General features: G+C 44.1%; 1 pseudogene; it reads left to right on the top strand.

The window, feature by feature from the left end:
• Positions 1-3242: 3242 nt before the first annotated feature.
• On the top strand, positions 3243-3361 carry LOC120609904 (uncharacterized; annotated as a pseudogene).
• The last annotated feature ends 4711 nt before the right edge of the window (positions 3362-8072 follow it).

The following is an 8072-nucleotide window of genomic DNA, read 5'->3' as shown; positions in this document are numbered from 1 at the left end:
GTTTGCCCTCGCTCACGGGGACAGTCGTTGTCTTGGAATTCCGACGAACCTGTAACCGAGTGGCACAATCTGTTGGGGTCCCACTCAGCGTAACCCCAGGGTCCCTGCAGGCAGAGCTTCCTGCGTCATCGGACCACGGGGACCTGCATGAACTGGACAGACCGGACACTGCGGGGCAGGGACCCTGGGCTGACAGTGAGGACAGCCCCGTGCTGGCAGGTGGTGTGAAGGCTTTACATTTAATATTTGAATTCTGTTTGCTTAACTCACGTATCCAATCTCTCTGTGGGTTAGGGTCTGCCAGAGATGTTCTGATACGATGCTACCACAGAGATTTGGACATACTGCTCAGTGAGGCCATAACATGTGACTTACGGGTGACATATTAAAACTGTACTTCTCGGGAGCTGTGATGAAGTTATGTAAAAAATCTTAATAATAAATAATTGCAGGCAGAACCATAAAAGTTACATACATCCTGGATAAGCACCCGTGAACTTTCTAATTCCTGAATAGATCCATAAACTTTCTTCTATATTGAAAATTTTTCGAATTTAGGAAAATCCTAAGAATAAAATGTTTAAGTTTCTCTCCCCATATAAGAAAGAAGTTGCGAAAGTCCTTTTTAATTCTCAGAAAGTATGGATCGCCTGGAACAAGTTACCTTTCCCAGTCACCATGTCACCTCTGAAAGGCCTCAGGCTCCCCTCGAGGATGGTTTCTTAGCATCGTCACCACCTGGGCCATCGACACCCAGCTGTGCACACAGAGTGGGCAGGGACCGCGCCCAAGGCAGCATGAGGAATTCCGAGTTTAACGAGGAGTGGCCGTCTTTGCTACTTTCAAGAGATTGTATTTTTCAACCCAAAGAGCAAGAGATTAAAAAAAGTTTTGAAATGTTCACACTGGTTTTATGAAGCCATTTAAGTAATAGTAGCGAAGTAACTTCCTTCCTCCTCCCTCCCTCCCTCCTCCCTCCTCCTCCCTCCCTCCTCCCTCCCTCCCTCCCTCCTCCTCTCCTTTCCTTCCTTCTTCCTTCCTTCCTTCCTTCCTTTTCCTTCCTTCCTTCCTTCCTTCTTTAACATTTTATAATGGTATTAACCTCTAAATCACCAATAGAAACATCATGCATATTGAGTTTTAAGCTAGTAACATTTCTGAATTCTTTGCTTTTACTAATAACGATCTCTTAGTAAACAACAAAAAAATGCCCACATATCTTCAAAAGAGTTCTTCCTTCTTACTGGCTTGCTGCCCGTAAGTGGAGCGCTTTTCTTCCCTTGAATATATTTTGCCCTCGGTAAAGATTGACAGAAGCTACATTCAGGATTGTGATGGGTAAATAGCCAAGTGCAGCTTGTGTGTAATAATTTTAGATGTATAATAGAAATTCTTTCAAATGTTTTATTACTATGCGAAAAAAACTACACTGTTCTAATTTTAGGTATATGAAGAGAAATGCTTCCATTTCCTAAAGAATATTTTCATCCCCTTTTATTTCTACATTTCAAAGATAAAGACGGGAAGATAAGAGAAAGAAACCATAGCTGGCCTCTACATGTTCACTTGGCTTTTTACGTGGTGAGGACACGTAAAACCGATGAAAAATGTTTAGAACAATAATGGATTATACTTATTCTTTTACTATCGATTGCCGCTTATTTCCCATAGCTACTTTTCTTCCATTTGTTTTTATAAGACCTCCAGCGTTAACACATAGCTATTGATTCATTTATGCAACAAATGTTTATTGACAGTTGCTATATGATATTTACTGTGTTGGCGCTGGTGGTCACGTAGTGAGGAGGACGCAGCAGAAGCAAAGCTGGTTTTCTGGTGACTTTGATTTTGAAACGTGGTAGAAATCTACTGCGCGTCAGTGTTCATTGTTACCTGTGCTTCCATCGAAAGTTCTAAGGGAGAATGTGAGCCTAGCCTCTCTCCCCCAGGCTGACACGGCCGGGTGAGCCGTTTGAAGGTATCTGTGGAATAAGACACTTTACTTTTCACTCATCGCTTCAGGAGAAATTATTTCGTGTTCTCTCAGCGAACCGAAGGATGAAAAACTGGTCGAAATTACCAGGACACCGGTAAAAAGAGAATCCTGCGTGGTAGTGGAAGCGGCATCAGAAACGTAATGAACTCGGATGATTCTGTCAAGCGGGTCTAAGTAGAAGGCTTCCCAGCCATCGAATAGAGCTGGTGCCGTGAAACAGAGCAGGAGAAATGTCGGATCTCCCGAATTAAACAGGTGCGAATGGTGTCGACGCCTCGAGATCGCAACGTGCAAAAGAAAGAGAAAAGGAAGGAAATCCTACTCCATGTGAGCTGCAAACTGAAGAGGACGTGGTTTCCAGCGAATGCTGTGTTTTAAGACGATAGAGACGTTTTCCCCGAGTTTACAGCCCTGTCGACAAAGAATCCGTGGAGAAAAGCGATGGCCGTAGAACAGAACCTGACCTCGTATTGGACGATGTTTGCAGAATCGCGGTCATGTTACAAGCCCTTAAGTCTCTATCTTTCAGAATGAAACGATGCATAAAATACAGAAGATAGAAAGTGAATGTGGAAATGAACGTAAACACATTTGACGATATAGAAGCAAAATAAGCTGGCGGAGAATATGAAGTAATCGACAAAAAACGAAATAATGACTGACTCGAACTGAGAGGAAGAGGCTGGGGGTATGGCGTAGCCGCTTTTGAATCGTATAAATATCGCTGCGAAGTGCCATATCTAGCATCGTGGTAGATGTTCCTTTTTGACTAGTGGGGTAACTTCTGGAAGAACTAAGTCAGAAACGATCGAGACGGTTTGCCCCGGGGAAGCAGCGGCTGAGCCGAAAGGACAGAGATGCTCCCGCCGTGTTCATGTCATTTCTTCTGTATTATTTTATTTTTCAGCAGCGTAACAATAACAACGGAAAAACGACAAGCTGTCAACACGATCTGGCCCCTGCTCTCTTAATTATTGTGACGATCCGGGAGTAACCATAAGGAAACAATTTCATTTTAGCCTCTGCTTTTTGGGTGACGCAGCAAGCAACCCAAGAGGCTGGAAGGAGAAGCACCGAGGCGTCTGGGTGTTGGGAGCCCTCTGCCCTGGGATCGGGGGGCCTGTCTCCTGCCCAGGCTCTGCCTTCAAGCAGGCTGGGGCCTGGGACACAGCACCGCACTTTCTTAGCCTGGTTTATTGCTCCACGTGACTAATCATCGGGGAAACGCAAATCAAAACCACCATGTGTCTGCGGCCACACCCCCCTGAACACGCTCGGTCCGGTCTGATCTCGGAAGCCAAGCAGGGTCGGGCCTGGTTAGTACTTGGATGGGAGACCACCTAGGAAGACCAAGCGCTGTAGACGTAAAAAATAAAAAATAAGGGATTGTAAGCTGACAAGGTCCTTGCACTCTGTGAGGTCAACCAAGGGTTACCTCGCCTAAAAAAAGAGAAAAAACCCACAATGAGATGCCACCTCACACCTGTCAGAATGGCCGTCATCAACAAGACAAGCAATAACAAGTGTTGGACGCGGAGAAAAGGGATCCCTCACACACTGCTGGTGGGAGTGTAGACTGGCACAGCCTCTACGAAAACAGTGTGAAGGTTCCTCGAAAAATTAAAAATAGAACTATCTTATGACCCAGCAACCTCTCTTCATTTATCCATAAAGATATATGCACCCCGATGTTCTCTGCAGTGCTATTCACAGTGGCTGAGACATGGTTACAACCAGAGCGCCCTTCAACTGATGATTGGACAAGGAAGAGGCGGTGTAGACAAGGAGTCCACTCGGCCATGGGGAATGACGACGCCCTGCCCTTTGCGAGGTGTGGGTGGGTCTCACGCGCATCACATGGAGGGAAGCGAGCCAGATGAACAAGGTCGAGAACCCTGCGCTTTCACGCGTATGTGGGATCTGAAACAGAAAACAACAAACGAACAGACAGACAGACAGACGCGCAGACACGATGCAGAATGGTGGGTCCCATAGGGGAAGGATGAAGACTAGACAGGGTCAAGTGCACGGTGATGGATGGAGGCTGGACTTTGGGAGGCGGACACACGGTGCAGTATACAGACTACGTGTGATGGAACTGTGTACCTGAAACGTGTATGATGTCGTGAACCAAAATCACCCCAATACAGGTAATTAAAAATGCAGAGGGAGAAAGATGGAGAAAACAAGCCTGGACCACTTGCGGCATCTCGGTGTAATTGAAATAACTGGATGGTCTTTCTTAACTAATTAGATTACAGGTTCCAGAAGCCTCAGGGCAATTTATTACAATTTCTACTACCCACCACCGTGATCCGCACGAACCCCACAATCAGAAGTCGCTGTTAAATTTAATTTAGCCTGTGGTCGATTTGTTAAACAAATATCACATTATTATTTTTTTTTAACGTAGCGGTCATTTTCTTATTGAGAATAATAAGTAGAAGGCTTTACAGGAAGGGCCGCTTCACCAAGGAAACGATGTTCGGATGTCGATTTTTTTCCTGCAGGTGATTCGACTGCTGAAAAACTAGCTCCAAATTTATCGAAGACATCGTTTAAATAAACAGCTACAAGAGAGGGCGCGTGCCAGGCTTGATAACTGTCATTTAAAGATGTTCCTCGTACGTTCATCTTCTTAAATATTTTTTTTCCTTAAAATTTAAATTAACGCCATCTGTAGGTCATGTTCACCTGACTTATTCATTTCTGTACAGTTATACTGAGTCTCAATAAGTAATAGTAGGCTAATGAGAAAGTGTGAACGTTATATTACAAAGAGGTTAATAAAAAAGGGCGAAAATGATATCACAAACAGGTGCATGGGAGAGTGTGAAGATTATTTTGCAAAGCCAGCCCGCGTGCTTGGAAGGTGGGCGTCAGCCACACTTCCGTGCAGTCTCATCGTTAAACTGCGTGGGCTCTCGGGCCCTCATCCGACTGTGCGGACCCTCTGTCTTTCACGCATGAAGGACTGCTTTTGGTAGCATGCTGGCTTCGTGTGTTTTCAAATCAAGCTACGTGTAATTACTACTACTATTCCACGCATAAACAATAGGTCTGTTTCTGACACGAGCCGCACTTTATCCAAAGCGATTTCAAGATTCCTGCAGATAAATAATTCCATCCTCGCAGCTCACGTTGCCCGGGCAGCACCGTTAACATCACACTTCCGCTTCCCTTCGGTCTGTCTCGGGACGTGGCTGGCCTCTGTGCCCCCTTCTTGGTTTTGTCACGAGTTCTTACCCGGCGTTCGGTCCTGTTTCATGTTGCATCCCGCAGGTCCATCTAAACGGTGATCCCATTTCCTACACACCTGGGTGAATGTGCTCCCTGCGTAACAGAGAATGTCAGGTGCTCTAAACTCCCTCCCAGACTTTCGTTTGCCAGAGAGTGGGGGGCAGGGGAAACAAACCAACAGACAGAAAACTCCACAAATAACCAGAGACCCGTCTTCAATGAAACATCGGTGAAGTCGTTAGTCCGTTATCCAGGGCTGAGTGGCATGAGGCCGTCCAATGGTAGAGCTGTCACTCTGCTCTACCAGAGTGACACCAAAGAAAAGGTGTCAGCGACGTGAACACGGAGACTCCGCTCCGCGAGGACTTTCGAGAAGTAGACCGAAGCCAGCCGGGTTGCCCCCCCATCCATCAGCTGTGGCTTCCCAGGATCGCGTGTCTTGAGTTTCAGAATCCAGGGTGCTGACTTCTTGTGTCCTGGGCCAAGCAGACAGCTCAGGGGGACACTCCGGGGCTTTCACGTTAGAGCGTCCTGGGACTTCTCCAGTGGCGATGGCAGAAGTCAGGTGTGGTTTAAGGGTCTGTACCCGGGGCCATGTAAAGAGAGCAGGCTGCAAGGTCCTTATCGTCCAGCAGAGTACAGTGCAGTGTGCAGAATGAAAAAACTTAGGTGGGAATTTGACTGTAGATAATTAACCTAGCCGTCCACATTATTGAACGTTATGTATGCTGCAGACTGAAAAAAAAAAAAGTGGTTTTTAAATGGTGACATTCAGAGAAATTATTTGTTAAATTTTTGTCGATATAAAAGTTTTCAAGGGCTGAGCTGCTTACAATTGGAGACCAACACTATATAATTGTAACGATTTTAAATTTATAAAAGGACTTTTTGTTGGCACACAAACTAAAATGATGATACCACCCCAAAAAGTCCTTAAACAAAAAATGCATTGATCAAACTATATTTTAAAAGTTAATCTATAATCTCTGCATTACAGATAATATTCAAAGGTGATATAAATCTTCGTATGTTTGATGACTATTTTAAAGCGATTTCAGAATTTTTCTCTGCTGAGGTTCAATAATCTTAAATTTTCCTAATAAGCATAATTCTATTTTCAAACATTTAACCACTCTCTTTCTTATTCTGTTATCCTTGGGAAGTTCATAAAATAAATAATACATTTCATTGGCTTCTGAATCAAACATTGATCTGTGATGGATGTGAGTCCTACCGTGTTTTAAATTAATTCAATAAAGTTTTATCAAATATCTCCTGGATAAACCACACTTAACTCAGCAGGCACGATAGTTATATTCTGCACAATAATTTTTTATTCAGCTACTACTGCTCAGGATTTTAGTGGTTTATTCTCCTTAAATAGATTATTGTAAAGTCCTAAAAATGATCCATAGTGGTTTCTGCAGTTTTTTCTATCTTTAATGTAATCCAGCAAATATAAGTTGCACAGACTGGTTAACGATAAATATCTGTAAAAGAAGTAAGTGAATTTTACAGCGGGAGAAGATGTTTTCTTTATGCGTAATGATCAAGTTCGAAAAGCAAAGATCTTGCATTCAGAGTCAAGGTCCTGCCTTGCAAACAGTGCAGAGAGGGTCAGAAAACTAATAAAACCAAAGTCACCAGGAGTGAGTGAGGCTTCTTGAGTGGAGTCGATGGTAGAGAAAGCTTCGGGTCGGTTTGACAGAGAACAGTGGGGCAGCGCCATTGACAGAGAAACGGATTCCATCGTTACTTGATATATTTTTTTTCTTTTTTGGTGATAAGAGGATCTGGCGGGGGCGGGGAGAGCTGCTCCCTCTTGGGTGGGACCAGAGTCGGCGGATTTTAATCGAGAGTTATGATTTCCTGATGACGCAATGGTCAGAAACACTACTTATTCTTCAGGCCTCCTGTCAATAAAGTTACAATGAAATAAAGATTCGCGTTCCGTTAGAGACATCGTTCTGTTTGGTCGATGTTGGCTGGGGCCTAACGGATCTCAGATGACCCCACGTGCGACTGGCTCCTTTCGAAAAGCCATCTGATTTTCTGCAATGTTTTATCAACGTCCTGATTTTCAGTCCTCGTATCTTACCCCGTGTAAATCACACTTCCTTCTATTTCAACATATAGTAAATGGAGGTGACAATCCGAAGCTTAAAAGACAGTCATAGAACATCGGGGAACCCTAAGGAGTTTAACTCACGTGATACCGTGAGCGAGGATGGCGGATGCAGACACACAGACATCCATGGGGATGGACTCTGGTCCCCGTGACCGCAGGTGTCAGGCGCTCCGAAACAGATGTCACAGGAAGTCCCGATTCTCAGCGCATGGGCCACCTCTCCCGGCGGTGGCTCCCCTGTGGCTGCTGCGATCTTCACCCGTAAGTCCCGCAAATAGATGAACGTACGTACATCAAAAAATGTATTCCGTATCTATAACCCAGAGAATCTGGGATCACCAGCGGAGGTCGGAGAGGACAGCTAGTGCTGTGATTCCGCCGAATTCCTTTCAAGTCGCTGTTCTTGAAGCATGAATGACAGGTGGGAAGAGCTTTCAACCTAAAAATACGCCTCGGGGCTGAATTATACAAAGAGCTGATTTTTGAAGATTGAAGAAAACAATTTCTGTAAAATCCCACTTCAAATATAGGTAATATAGAAATCGTTTTTTGCATGTTATTTTCCATTAATCAATGATAATTCTCTCCTACCTTGGAAAAAAAACAGATTTATTTTGATAATCCTGAAAAAAAAAAAAGACAGGTTATAACCAATCCAATAAAAATAATTTATTGTCATTGAAATATTTCTTCTACCATGCAAATATA

The sequence above is a fragment of the Pteropus medius genome, unplaced genomic scaffold (genome assembly GCF_902729225.1).
Source record: "Pteropus medius unplaced genomic scaffold, Ma_sr-lr_union100, whole genome shotgun sequence".
Classification (NCBI taxonomy): Eukaryota; Metazoa; Chordata; class Mammalia; order Chiroptera; family Pteropodidae; genus Pteropus; species Pteropus medius.
This window is presented reverse-complemented; position numbering and strand designations above follow the sequence as displayed.